This window comes from Nicotiana attenuata, chromosome 7 (assembly GCF_001879085.1).
Source record: "Nicotiana attenuata strain UT chromosome 7, NIATTr2, whole genome shotgun sequence".
Taxonomy (NCBI): Eukaryota; Viridiplantae; Streptophyta; class Magnoliopsida; order Solanales; family Solanaceae; genus Nicotiana; species Nicotiana attenuata.
In genome coordinates this window covers 88,700,591-88,715,787 of record NC_031995.1, presented here as the reverse complement: position 1 = coordinate 88,715,787, position 15,197 = coordinate 88,700,591, and the positions used below count along the sequence as shown (strand labels likewise).

The 15,197-nt window shown below is 39.9% G+C and overlaps 1 pseudogene; it reads left to right on the top strand.

Annotated features, from left to right (window-relative positions):
* LOC109230238 lies at positions 7,303 to 11,321 on the top strand (annotated as a pseudogene).

Sequence of the window (15,197 nt, the reverse complement as noted above, 5' to 3'; positions counted from 1 at the left end):
TGATTCTGGTCACCACTATTATCTTCATCCTCAGATAGTCCAGGAGTGAATCTTGTTTCTTTAGTCTTCAATGGAAGAGGACATGGAGGTTGGAAGAGAGCTGTTGTCATAGCTCTTTCAGCAAAGAACAAACTAGGACTCATTGATGGATCCTTAGTTGTTCCTAGAGTTGAATCTGGTCTTCAAAGGGTCTGGGCTCGTTGCAATGACATGGTGCTCTCATGGCTACTCAACTCACTCTCCAAGGAGATAGCAGAGAGTGTCTTGTACTTACAAAGTGCAAAGGATCTTTGGAGTGACCTGGAAGACAGGTTTGGTCAGACAAATGGTGCAAAGTTGTTCCAACTACAAAAGGAATTAAGTGCTGTTGTGCAAGGTAATTCTAGTGTATCAGGCTATTTCACAAAAATGAAGAGCCTATGGGATGAACTACATGCACTGAACACCTTTTCTACTTGTGTTTGCGAATGTGAGTGTGGTGCTAAAGCAAAGAATTTCAAGGCTCACCAAGATGAGAGACTGCTTCAGTTCTTAATGGGTCTAAATGACACTTTCATAGGAGTCAGGAGCAATATCCTTTTGTCTTCTCCCCTTAGTTATCCAAGATGAAAAACATAGGGAAATCCATGCTACACCTGCTTATCCAGGAGATGCTGCATCTTTCATTGCAACAAATCAGTCAGGAGGGGTCAAGAAATACAGTGAATACAGAGGAAATAAAGGTGGTTTTGAGGGAAAGAAAGTTTCCAGTATCTGTGCTTACTGCAAAAAGCCAGGACATAGCATTGAGAAATATTATAGGATTCATGGTTTCCCTGCAGATTTTAAGTTCACAAAACAGAAGAAATTTTAGGGCTCAGCACAAGCAAACAATGCTTTCAATTCAGGGGAAAACAGTGAGCAAGGAGCTATCAATGCTACAGATGTGCAGACACTTACAAAGGAGAATGTGACTCAACTGTTGCAGCTGCTCCAGCAAGTCAACATGGGACAACAAAATGCTGCTACTCCTGATGCATATGCAAATGTCAATTGTGCTGGTATGGCTAAATTCTTTAACTCATATGCTTGTTTTGTTCAAATAGATGAAAAGTCATGGATAATGGATAGTGGTGCATCTGAACATATGACTTTCAACAAAGAGTTTCTTTCTGATTTCAAACCTTTGCCTAAACCTGTAATGGTCACTCTGCCTAATTCTCATAGAGTCAAAGTTACACATTCTAGTTCTGTTTCTATTTTGCCTAACTTAGTATTAAAGAATGTGCTCTATATTCCTTCTTTTAAATTTAATCTGATGTCTGTACATAAGTTGTGCAAATATCTCAAGCAATTTGTGCTTTTCACTCCTACTTCTTGTTTCCTACTACAGGGCCCTTCACTGAAGAGCCCTCTGGAGATTGGTAAGGAGAAAGGAGGCCTCTACATCATCAAGCCAAGAGTTTCAACATCTATTTCCAAGAGTTTTCTCATGTCTAATAGTAATTTAGTTTCCAAAAATAGGGTAGTATCTGTTCCTAAGTTTATTTCCTGTTTCAGTTTTTTTAATTCCAATGTAAAAGGCAAATTATGGCACTATAGGCTAGGTTATATGCCGTTAAGCAGTATGAGACATATATCAAGCATTCCTGTTTCTTCTTGTTCAAATTTTACTGATCTTTGTATCATTTGTCCTATGGCAAGACAGTCACAGCTCCCTTTTCCTTCAAGTTCTATTTCAACAAAATCAGTGTTTGAATTAATTTATGTGGATACTTGGGGACCATATAAGAGTCCTACTTATGACGGTTTTAGATACTTTCTTACTATTGTGGATAATTTTAGTAGGGTACTTGGACCTATTTACTTAGCACAAAGTCAAATGCCTTTCCTATTTTGAAGTCTTTTCTAGCAATGGTAGAAAGACAATTTCACACAAAGGTTCAAATTATAAGATCAGATAATGCTTTTGAGTTAGGAAGTGGCAAAACATATTCAAAATTTCTTCTCTCATAAGGAATCATTCATCAAACCACTTGTGTAGCCACTCCACAACAGAATGGAGTTGTGGAGAGGAAACATAAGCATTTATTAGAGACATCTAGGGCATTGCTTTTTTAGTCACATTTGCTAATTACTTTCTGGGGAGATTGCTTATTGACAACAACCTATTTGATCAACAGATATCCATCCAAAGTTATTCAATACAAAACTCCCTATGAACTGCTCTTTAATTCTAAGCCAAATTATCATAACCTGAAGTGTTTTGGTTGCCTATGTTTTGCTTCCACTTTATCAAGTCATAGAACAAAGTTTGAACCAAGGGTAGTTTCTTGTGTGTTCCTAGGTTATCCACATGGAAAGAAGGGATACAAAGTGTTAAATCTGAAAACTATTTGAAAGCTTTTGTTTCAAGGGATGTTGTTTTTCATGAAAACGTTTTCCCTTTTGCTTCTCTAAAATCAACTGATGCAGGAAATTCTTACTTCCCTTTTACTTCTGAGCATCTTTTTAAGTCTGTCAACTCAACAAATGATGTTCTAATACACACTCAGTTACCTATAAATGGGGAACCTACTCCTGAGCCTATCTCCTCAAATTCACCTATAAGTTCAGAACACTCTTCACCCTCACAACTTTCAGCTACTCCTGTCAATTCTACTGTCCACATTCCTAATTTTTCACCCACTATTTCTGCATCTAGCCCTCACTTTAGTGCTCCCATTGAATCAACAGTCCACATTCCTAGTTGTTCCCCAACTAGTCCTGAACCTATGATGGATGCTTTAATTAGAAGGTCTTCTAGACCAAACATTGCACCCTCTTATCTAAAGGACTACATCTGCAATGCTATTCAACTTACTAATGTTAGCACTCCTTGTTTCCTCTCACCAGTATCACCATCTTCATTCCCTTTTCATGGTCTTTCAACCACTAACCAACATCTACTTAATGCTTTATCCAATATCCAAGAACCTAGTAGCTATACACAGGCAACACTTCATCCTGGTTAGCAGAAGGCTATGGCAAAAGAAATTGCAGCACTAGAGTTCAATAAAACCTGGAAAGTTGTGGAATTGCCCCTGGAAGAAAGGCTTTGCCTTGTAAATGGGTCTACAAGGTGAAACAACATTCTGATGGGAGTATAGAACGACTGAAGGCAAGATTGGTAATTAGGGGTGATATACGACAAGAAGGGATAGACTTTACAGAAACATTTTCTTCCGTGGTCAAAATGATAACTATCAGGTGTATTCTCTTTTGGCAGATAGTTTAGCTAGGCTATCTGCCTCAACGTTTTGTGCCCTGGGAATTTGTTCGAAGCGACATTCGTCGAACTCGTGCATCAGCTTGCGGATTTCTGACTGGTATTTTTGTAGCCGTTGTTCTTTGATTTGATAAGTTTCGGTGACTTAATTTACGACAAGTTGGGAGTCGCAGTGGAGAATGAGCCGACGGGCCCCGTATTTGATGGCTATCTTCATACCTGCAATCACAGCCTCATACTCGGCCTCATTGTTAGTCATCTCGGGACACCGTATGGACTGGCGAATTACCTCGCCCGTGGGGACCTCGAGGACGAGTCCCAATCCCGATCCCGGGGCATTCGCAGTGCCGTCAGTGTAGAGGGTCCAGAGGTCGGTACGGGTAGAAGCGCGAAGGGCTTCTTGTTCCACCTCTGGCAGTATCCCTGCACTGAAATCGGCGACAAAGTAGGCAAGTACCTGTGACTTGATGGCGGTTCTTGGGTGGTAGGTTATGTCATGCTCGCTGAGCTCTATGGCCCATTTGGCGAGCCTACCCGAGAGTTCGGGTTTGTGTAGGATGCCTCTTAGGGGAAAGGTTGTTATTACCTTTATGGTATGGCACTGAAAATAAGGTCTGAGCTTTCGCGAAGCCATGACCAGTGCCAGAGCCAGTTTTTCGAGGTGGGGGTACCTTGTTTCGGCATCTACGAGTGTCTTGCTGATATAATAAATAGGGGATTGCGTACCTTTGTTTTCATGGACCAAGACGGTGCTGACTGCGACTTCGGATACTGCCAGATACACAAGTAAGCACTCCCCTGGGTCTGCTTTGACGAGCAGTGGTGGCGAAGATAGGTATGCTTTGAGTTTCTTCAGGGCCTCGATGCATTCCTCGTTCCATTGTAGTCCTCGATCTTTCTTCAGTACACTAAAGAATTTATGGCATCTGTCCGAGGACCGCGAGATAAACCTGGATAAGGCGGCTATTCGCCCCGTTAATTTCTGTACCTGTTTATTGCTGTGCAGTACCTCGGGTATTTTGTCTATATCCTTAATCTGATCTGGGTTGACTTTGATGCCTCGCTGCGATACGAGGGAACCTAGAAATTTCCCGGAGGCCACGCCGAAGGCACATTTTTCTAGGTTCAGCTTCATCCCATACTGCCTCAGTATCTCGAAAGCCCGCTTTAGATGGTCGATATGGTCTTCCTTCTTAACCGACTTCACTAGCATGTCGTCGATATAGACCTCCATTGTTTTACCGAGTTGTTACTTGAACATCTTGGTAACCAGCCTTTGATATGTTGGACCCGCGTTTTTCAGTCCGAAGGGCACCACCTTGTAGCAGTACATCCCTTGATGGGTGATGAAAGTTGTCTTTTCTTGGTCCTCTTCGGCCATTAAGATTTGGTTATAGCCAGAGTAGGCGTCCAAGAAACTTAACAGCTCGTGCCCTGCTGTCGCATCGATCAATTGGTCGATATGGGGCAACGGGAAGGAGTCTTTGGGGCATGCCTTGTTTAGGTCGGTGAAGTCTACGCACATTCTCTATTTCCCATTTTTCTTTTTAACCATGACCACGTTGGCGACCCATTGAGGGTACTTTGATTCCCTGATGGAACCGTTGGCTAGTAGTTTATCTACCTCTTCACTGACCGCCTCGTTGATTGCGGCGTTGAATTTCCTTCTTACCTGCCTCACGGGCGGGTAAAGTGGGTCGACGTTCAGCTTGTGAGTGGTGATGTCTCTTGGGATCCCCGACATATCTGAATGAGAGAAGGCAAATAAATCTGCATGGTTAGTTAAGAATTCGTGGTAGTTACCTGGGTCGGAGAGATTGTGTCCGATGTAAGCTTTCTTCGAGCTATCGGTACTGTCTAGTTGGACGGGATCGAGATTCTCGACTGTTGCCTTGCAGGCTTCTACGACATCCGGGTCCCTGATAGCTTCTATCGTCGGGCTGATTATGGTTCCCGACATGGCTGATTGCTATGTATCCGCGCTTGCTCCTTTCAGCTGTTTTTTATGTGCGCAATCTTGGGCAATTCGGTAACTTTCCTGGGCGGTACGTGGCTCACCTCGAATACTGAATATTCCCCATGGGGTGGGAAATTTGATTACTTGATAGAGGCTCGAAGGAATGGCCCGCATGGCGTGTACCCAGGGACGTCCCATGATGACGTTGTAGGCCGTTTCCTGGTTCATGATGTGGAACGTGGTTTCCAGCGTGACTCCCCCCGCTAGGACGGGCAGTGATATCTCTCCTGAGGTTCTCTCTACTGCATTGTTAAAACCCGTTAGCGTTATGCAACGCGTTATTATCTTATCTTCGAGCCTCATTTGCATGAGGACTCTGGGGTGGATAATACACGCGCTGCTTCCGTCGTCTACCATGATTCTTTTCACATCGGTATCAGCAATGCGTAAAGTTATAACTAAAGCATCATAATAAGGGAAAGACAAACCGTCGGCATCAGACTTATCGAAGGTGATACCATCTTCGAAGTCGTCATACCGTTCGNGTATCCTTGGTTCAGCATTCTGACCACCTCCTGCCGTAGGCCGATGCAATCTTCGGTTTTATGTCCTCTTTCCTGATGGAATTCGCATAGGACGTTCGACCTTCTCGCACTGGGGTTTGACTTCATTTTTTGTGGCCACTGCACCTTCGTGCCCAGCTTTTCCAGTGCGTACACTATTTTTGAAGGGGAGACACAAAAGTTATGAGCAGATAATAATGGGGGCATACCTCTTTCATTTCAAAGCGGGAGGGGGGGGCATGTCGCTGTACGGCATCTAGGTGTCTTGGAGGAGGCTGGTTAGGAGTTTGACGTAAGGTTGGTGCCTTTCTCTGTTGAAGCATGGAAGTGGTTCCCATCGTCCGTCGTTGCGTCGGTCCCTCCTTACTTCCGATTGTACGGACGTTAGTCTTTGGGTCGGACCGTTAAGGTCGTCTTCATCCGCTCTGACTTCGGCGCAATAGGCATTGTGGATCTCTTCCCACATGGTGGGGGGATATTTCATGAGCCGAGTGAGCAGCTTTTTGGTTGCTTTGGATCCGTCTCTGTTCAGCCCGTTTTGGAAAGCTGCCACTGCCATTCCCTCCGATACGTTCGACAGTCCCATTCTTACCCTGTTGAATCGTGCCAGGAAGTCCCTGAGTCCCTCGCCCGATGTCTGCCCGATGGCGAAGATGTCGTTGACCCTGGCTTCGGCTTTCTTTGCTCCTGCGTGGGCGGTGGCGAACTTATCCGCTATCTCTTCGAACGTTGATATCGATCTGGCCGGCAACTGAGAGTACCATGTGAGTGCTCCTCCCGTCAGAGCCTCCCCAAACTTTTTCAGCAATACAGATAGCACCTGTTCTTTCGATAGGTCATTACCTTTTACGGCGGTCACGTAATGAATCAGGTGATCTTCTGGATCTGTGGTCCCGTCGTATATTTTCAAGTATGGTGGCATCTTGAAGGTTTTGGGGATTGGGTGAGGAGCAGCTCCCTCATTATATGGTTGCTCGACGAATCTCCCCATATCGCGTTTTGGCAGTAGTTTAGGGGCGCCAGGTATCTTGTCTACCCTCTCCTGGTGCTCCTTCATTTGATCACGAAGTGTTTTATTCTCGTTCTCCATCTCCTCCATTTTCTTAAGGATGGCTGTGAGCGCATCGTTGCTTGTATTGGAGTCAGTGTGGGTGTTACCTGTTCGCGCAACGCTGGGCTCTCCGATGGTGGTGGTGATTTCTGCCACCGATGGATCTGTGATATTTCCCTGAGGCGGTTTCTCGAGTATGCTACTTAGAGTGTTCGTCATTCATTCCTCTAGTAGCTTTTTGACTACTGGAGGTGTTTCCTTTGCTGCAGATGCAGAGTCCCTCTTTCATGCAAAATCGTTAGATCTTCAAGTGAGGAGGGCGAGATCTCCCCCTCCGGTATGTTACTTGGTGTTATACTCGCGGTATTTTCTCTGCCTGCTTCGTTGAGTGGGCCTATGAGGTTGGTTGAGACGTCTGCTATCATCTTCAACCTTGACTCTTTGTCTGCCATTTGTTAGTTTCTATGAGATCTGAAGAACAACGATGGATGTTTCTGGTATCCTAGATGTAAACTATGGTTTCTGCTACCGAAATCCCCACAAACGGTGCCAAATTGTTTGACTCAAAAGTAAGTTAATACTTTTTAAGCAAATCAATCTGTATAGATGGAGGGGTAAATCGTAGTGAAAGATAATAAACTCTAGGATGATCTTGGATATTGGATCATATCACAACGAGATGAACAAAATTCAGAATAAATGATACGCTTCTATTAGATAAGAGAGACAATGTTAGAGAGAGAGAGAGAAAGAGCTTGTATTTCTTATCATCTCTGAGAGTCCCCTTTTACCAAGCTTAGATCCCCTTTATATAATAGAAGATCCCCACTTCCATACAAAAAGACAAAGAATAAAGCACATATTATAAAGAGGTCGGCGTGGTCATGGAGTCGTCCCTCTTGTTGCTCATAGGTCGCTCTTCTAACCGGGCTCATGCACACTTGGTCGGTCATGCTGTCTTAAAGAACGTAGTTGGTCAAATTCGACCCTATACAAATTTTGTTAATTTTTTTTTGGTGATATTGTGAGTTTTGTACCTAACAGGAGGAAAAATTTATATGCGTATAATGCATGAAATCGTATATCTTCTATCTCAATTAAGTTTATAACAGGATCACATGATATTTGTACTATTTTGTTTAATGACCGCGCGAAGCACGGAAAATGCACTAGTTCTCTCATATTTCCCGCGCTTAATTTTCCCTTAATCTGCTGGGCTAATCAAAATCAATGTATATACCAAAAGGAAGACCTCGCTTTTAGCCGTACGATGATCGTTCAAACTCCGTGTCAAGCAATTCAAACGGATAATCTTTGCCAAAAGCTAAAAGTAGCAGAACATATTAATGACTTTTCTGGAAAGAAATAGAACTGCAAAAAGGGGACTTGAATGGCTTTGCTTTAACTCACCACAAACTGAAAAAACCGAATACAGACATGTTTTAACCGAATTTATTGATTCGGACAGCGATATTGGGTGGTGGATGAGTTAGGTGCTACTGATTTGTTCAATCAACTTCTCCCTACCATGCCCTGGAATTCTGTCATGGTTATTGGTTAGTTTTTCTTTTCATATTTCCACACTCTATTATGTCCAACTTAATGACGTGAATTCGGATGTACACATCAAATCAAATAGTTTAACCTACGTTACAATTTCAAACTACACTAAATGCTTATGTAATAAATTAAAGTATATACGCAAGACAACATGTCGTGCATTTATCAGTTTGATTTTTCCTATTTTTCCGGCTTTCAAACAAATTACAGGACAAGATGATGAAGGAGCTTCATGCACAAGGCAAAACTATTGCGGACGTTGAAGAAGTACTTAAATCGGCACCTATAATTCCCCTCGTTGTACCAGCCATTAAAGCGGCTCATGCTTTAGAGTATGTATTTCTAAATTTCAGTATTTTCATTGGCATATATTTCCTCTGTTTTTTTTTTATAAATTTAAATAGTGACTCATGGACATTAAATTCAATGCTTGTTTTTCAGGTGTGATTTGAGGGTAGTATGTGATGCAAATATCTTCTACATCGAGACAATAGTGAAGCATTTGGGAATAATGTATTGCTTCTCGGAGATTATCTCTTAATTCTAACCCAGGATATGTTTATGAGGAAGGAAAACTTAGAATCCAACCTTATCATGATTTTCATCACTTCATCTCATGGCTGCTGTTTTTCCCCTCCCAACATATGCAAGGTAAAACACGTGAAAAGTTGCTCGATGTTTACACAAATCCAAAGAAGATATTATATGTATCTGTACATATGCTACTACTATTGAATTATTATCATGTTCAATTAATATGAGTCTGCGCAAATATACTATATACTAGAAATCCGGTAAAAAGAGACCACAAAAAGCGACCAAAGTTGGTCGCTTATAGGCCTAAAAGCGACCAAAAAACGACCAAATACACCTGGTCGCTATATTGCTGGTCCCTTTACTTTAGGGACCAAAGTTGGTCGCTAAATAGCGACCAACTTTGGTCTCCAAGGTAAAAGGACCAAATATTCCGGGTATTGACTATAGCGACCAACTTTGGTCGCTCTATTATTTTAATAATATAATTTTGGCGACCAAAGTTGGTCTCTTTATGTAAATTACGTTTTTTTATTTATTATTAATCATAAAATAGCGACCAACTTTAGTCTGCAAAAAAATAATTATATTTTAAAATCTGGAAAATAGACACCAAAGTTGGTCGCTATACTATAAATATTTTTAATTTTTTTTGAAATTATCGACCAAGGTTGGTCGCTAACTTCATGAATTAATTTTTTTTTTTTTAGTATTAAGCGACCATCTTTGGTCGCTATTTCCCAGAAAATTATTTTTTTTAATAGAGAAGCGATCAAATAGCGACCAAAGTTGGTCGCTTTTTTGGTATATTGCTGGCAGGAACTGCCCGTTTTGGCAGCTACACCACTTGCCAGCTTACCAAAATTCCTAAATAGGCATTTTATGCCAACAACAACAACAACAACAACAAGCAACAACAACAACTAAAAAGCAACAACAACAACAACAACAACAACAACACAATAACAACATTATAACGAACAAAGTATAAAGTTCAATAGAACTTTACACTTTAAGCTAACCAAACTAATAAGTTAACTGTTATTACAAAACTATTCGAAAATCGATTGTATTTGTCTAGTGTAAACTAATAAGTTCAAAGATTGTTCTGTACATCATTATCATCACCGTCTGATGAACTTTCTTTACCATGACGGTATCCAGAGTGGGCTATTTGTGGAGGATAGGAAGAACGAGCACGGGAAGGATGGGAGGAACGAGCATATATGCTAATTTTCATAACTTTCTTTATATGGTTTCAAGGTTCCAACGTAGCTTGTTAGATAGTACTAGAGTAGTAATTTTTCTAATGTTATTCGAATACGCTGGAAATCGGTTTTATATACTCCCTCCGTTCCAATTTATTTGAACCTGTTTGACTGGGCACGGAGTTTAAGAAAAAATAAAGACTTTTGAAATTTGTGGTCCTAAACAACTCAAAAAGGGACCCAAAGTATTTGTGTGGTTATAAAACTTCTCATTAAGGATAGAATTGTAACTTTAAGCTAAATTGTTTTCAAATTTAGAAAGGGGTTATTTTTTTTGGAACAGACCAAAAAGGAAATAGGTTCACATAAACTGGAACAGAGGGAGTATGTCTTAATCATTTGGTAGCTCAACCTCACGTGTTCCTTATTATGTCCCCACAAAATCTCTCTTTTGATAATTTAGTACAGTACTTTCATATCAAGCGTGGCCAGCAAAATTCTTCTTTATTTTTTTCTTTTAATGTTTTATATGTGTGAAATTTAGATTTATATATAACTAATATTCCCTCCGTTCCAGTTTATGTGAACCTATTTCCTTTTTGGTCCGTTCCAAAAAGAATGACTCCTTTCTAAATTTGGAAGCAATTTAGCTTAAACTTTCAATTCTACTCTTAATGAGAAGCTTTTATAGCCACACAAATACTCTGGACCGTTTTTTAACTTATTTAGGACCACAAATTCAAAAAGTGTTCATTTTTGCTTAAACTTCGTGCCCAGTCAAACAGGTTCACATAAATTGGAACGGAGGGAGTATATCCTAATCGATGATTTTCTTTGTTAATAAACATAATAGGGAGGGCCTGATTATAGAAAGAATACAAACTTCTCTTGCTATGGAAGAAATAAAAAAATGATTTATCTTGGTGATGGAGCAGGAGATCGTTGCCCAGCTTGAAACTTAAAGAGGAACATTTCATAATGCCAATGAAAGATTTTCCAGTTTGGAAATTAATAAACGAAAATCGCGAACTCGTAAAAGCAGAAAACCACGGGGTGGAAGGATGGAGAAGAGTATGAACATATTCTGCTTCAGATTATTAAAACAACTGCAGTTAACGAGAACCAATTGTTATCAGTTGACTGCAAGTTTCGGACAATTCCAATTGAGGCCTTGCCAAAAGCTCTCCATGTGTCGTACTAAATATTGAAAGATTTGGTTAACTTGCTTTTCATGTCAATAAACTAAAGGATAGTAACGTGTGATTTTGTTGATTATGTTGGGTTTTGTTATTTAATAAATAATAACAAAAGAGGTGTGAATGGAAAATGGTGGGAAAAAAAAATGGAGGGATGACCCGCGACCCGGTCCGGTCTAGCTCGTTTTTCTTTCCCGGATTAATTTAAATTCGTTTTAAATTTCCCGCAAAAATTTCCAACAGCCATGGCGGTTCTGAAACAGTGTCACACCTGTTCCAACAGCCATGACTATTCTGAAAGGTTGCAAACCTCTTCAGAGGGTCACACCTGTTCTAACATCCATGACTGTTCTGAAAGGTTGCAAACCTCTTCAGAAACATCACCAAGTTGGCTATAAATAGACCTTCAAATCCTAGTATTTATTACGAAATTTTCTGATTATCTTCTTCTTCTTCTGCACTAAAATTCCAGTGTGTTTTGCTGCCATCGAGTGGTTCGCTGATCATCGGCGTTTTTGGTACCAACACTGCGGTGAGTTAAATTGTTCTATCCTGGGAGGATATATTCCATAACCTCGGGTACTTGAGGGGAATAATTTCCTTAAGGACACACTGTGTATTCAGTGGGCTCGATTTGTTCCTTCAACGTTTCAAAAATTATTTTGAAGTTCGAATATTATTTTTCAGAATTGTTTCTACTAACTTTCTGTTTTATTTTTCAAAAAGATTACTGTTTTATTTACTTACAGCAATATAGATATAACAATCTTAAGGAAATTACTAAATTATATTCTGTATTCTGTCTGAATTTTACTATTCTGATTTGAAGATATAAAAACTTCATCAGGATATTGAAATTCAGAAAACGATTTGAAGAACATAAAAACTTCATCGTTTTTCTGTAAAACAATATATAAAAACTTCAGCTGTTTTTATTACGTACTGTTTATTAATTACAGTATTATTTACTATTTTGGTTTTGCCATTAATTGATCTCTTCTGTTGTTCACTGTAAGAAATGGCAAATGAGAATGGAATTCTTTCTGCGACTGTTGGTGTAAACGACGATAGCCTCGTCAAGCCGCACTGCTGTTCCTCCGGCCGAGAAACGGCTGGAAATTTCTGGAAACCAACTTCAAGGGATGGCAGCAAAGGGTGTTCTTCTAGCTTACCACACTTGGTATGCAGAAATTCACTAGTGAAAAACTCCAGTGCCTGCTGCGGACATGCCGGATAATGAAAAGTCATGGTTGTTGAGGCATGGAAGCAGGCAGATTTTCTTGCAAAGGCTATATCTTAAGTGCTTTAGAGAATGACTTGTACAATGTGTACAGTGCAATGAATACTTCGAAAGAATTATGGACGCACTTGAAGGAAGTACAGACAGAAGATGCATGCTTGAAGAAGTTCGTGGTTGCCAAGTTCTAGACTATAAAAGATAGGCAGCAAAACTGTGGAACCCAAGTTCAGGAGCTTCAACTATTTTTTCACGACCTTATAGCTGAAGGTATGGTCGTGAATGAAGCATTTCAAGTAGCTTGCTATGATTGAAAAATGCCTCCTTCGTGGAGAGATTTCAAGAACTATCTGAAGCACAAACGCAAAAGAAATGAAGTTGGAGAATCTTGTGATACGTCTAAAGATCGAGGAAGACAACAAAACAGCCGAGAAAGAAGTCTCGTGGAAATTCAACGATCAATGGGAGCTAATATCGTTGAAGAGACTGTCCAAAAAGTAAGAAGAGGAAGAGGTCTTCTGGCACAAACTAAGAGCAGAAACAAAAAGAAATTCAAGGGAAGAACTGCTACAATTGTGGAAAAGTCGGTCACAAAAGCCCTGATTTGTCGTTCTCCCGAAAAAGGATAAGAAGAAGGGACAAGCCAACATAGTGGAGAAGAATAATGAGATTGATGATCTTTGCGCAATGCTTTCGGAATGCAATTTAGTTGGAAATCCGAAGGAGTGGTGGATTGACTCTGAAGCCACTCGACATGTTTGTCATGTCAAAGAAGCATTTGCGACTTACTCTACTGCTGGTCCGAAAGAAGAAATTTCCATGGGAAACAATGCAACAACCAAGATTGAAGGTTATGGGAAGATATTCCTGAAGATGACTTCCGGCAAGGTGTTAACGCAACGTTCTTCATGTTCCTACTATTAGGAAGAATTTAGTTTCTACTTCTTTACTTGTAAAGAATGGATTCAAATGTGTATTTGTTTCTGATAAAGTTGTTGTAAGCAAGAACGAAATGTATGTTGGAAAAGGCTACCTCACGGAGGGCCTTTTCAAACTCAATGTAATGATTGTTGACAGTATGAATAAAATTTCAGCTTCTTCTTATTTATTGGAGTCAAATGATTTATGGCATATTCGTTTAGGACATGTCAATTATAAAACCTTATGGAAATTAATTAATTTAGAAGTATTGCCTAAATTCGAGTGTAATAAATCGAAATGTCAAATATGTGTTGAATCTAAGTTTGTAAAACATCCTTATAAGTCTGTTGAAAGGAATTCAAATCCTTTAGACTTAATTTATACTGACATTTGCGATATGAAGTCGACACCATCTCGAGGTGGGAAAAAGTATTTTGATACTTTTATTGACGATTGCACTAGATATTGTTATGTTTATTTGCTTAATAGTAAGGATGAAGCAATTGAAGCATTTAAGCAATACAAGAATGAAGTAGAAAATCAATTGAATAAAAAGATCAAAATGATTAGAAGTGATCGAGGTGGAGAATATGAATCTCCGTTTGCAGAAATATGTTCGGAATATGGAATTATCCATCAAACTACTGCACCTTACACACCTCAATCCAACGGAATTGCGGAAAGGAAAAATCGGACATTAAAAGAAATGATGAATTCTTTATTAATAAGTTCCGGATTACAGTAGAGCTTTTGGGGGGAAGCTATCCTTACAGCTAGCCGAATACTCAACAGAGTACCCCACAACAAAACGCAATCTATTCCATATGAAAAATGGAAAGTAAGAAAACCCAACTTGAAATATTTTAAAGTGTGGGGATGTCTAGCAAAGGTACAAGTTCCTTTACCTAAAAGGGTTAAAATTGGACCAAAAATAGTAGATTGCGTTTTCATTGGATATGCTACAAATAGTAAAGCATGTCGATTTTTGGTTCATAAATCTGATAATCGCGAGATTCATGTTAATACGGTAATGAAATCAGATAATGCTGAATTCTTTGAAAGCATCTATCCGTATAAAACTGAAAGCGAGTCGTTAAGTGAAAAACCTAAACGACCTCTGGAAGAACCAAAGGAAAATACTCCAAGTATAGAAGATCCAAGGCGTAGCAAACATCAAAGGAACATCTACGTCCTTTGGACCAGATTTTGTGACATTCTTGCTTGAAAATGAGCCTCAAACTTTTAAAGCGGCTATGTCGTCTTCTGATTCAGCATTTTGGAAAGAGGCAGTCAATAGTGAGATTCAATCAATTTTGGATAATCATACATGGGAATTGGTTGATCTTCCTCCAGGAAATAAGCCTTTAGGTTCGAAATGGATCTTTAAACGGGAAATTAAAGCTGATGGCACTATTGACAAGTATAAGGCAAGCTTGTTGTCAAAGGTTATAGACAAAAGGAAGGCCTTGATTACTTTGACACTTACTCGCCAGTAACGAGGATAACATCTATTAGGGTGTTAATAGCACTAGCGGCCGTGTATGGTCTTGAAATCCATCAAATGGATGTTAAAATAGCTTTCCTAAATGGAGAATTGGAGGAAGAAATTTACATGGAACAACCTGAGGGTTTTGTGGTTCCTGGTAAAGAAAAGAAAGTGTGCAAACTTGTTAAGTCGCTTTATGGACTTAAACAAGCACCCAAACAATGGCATGTAAAATTT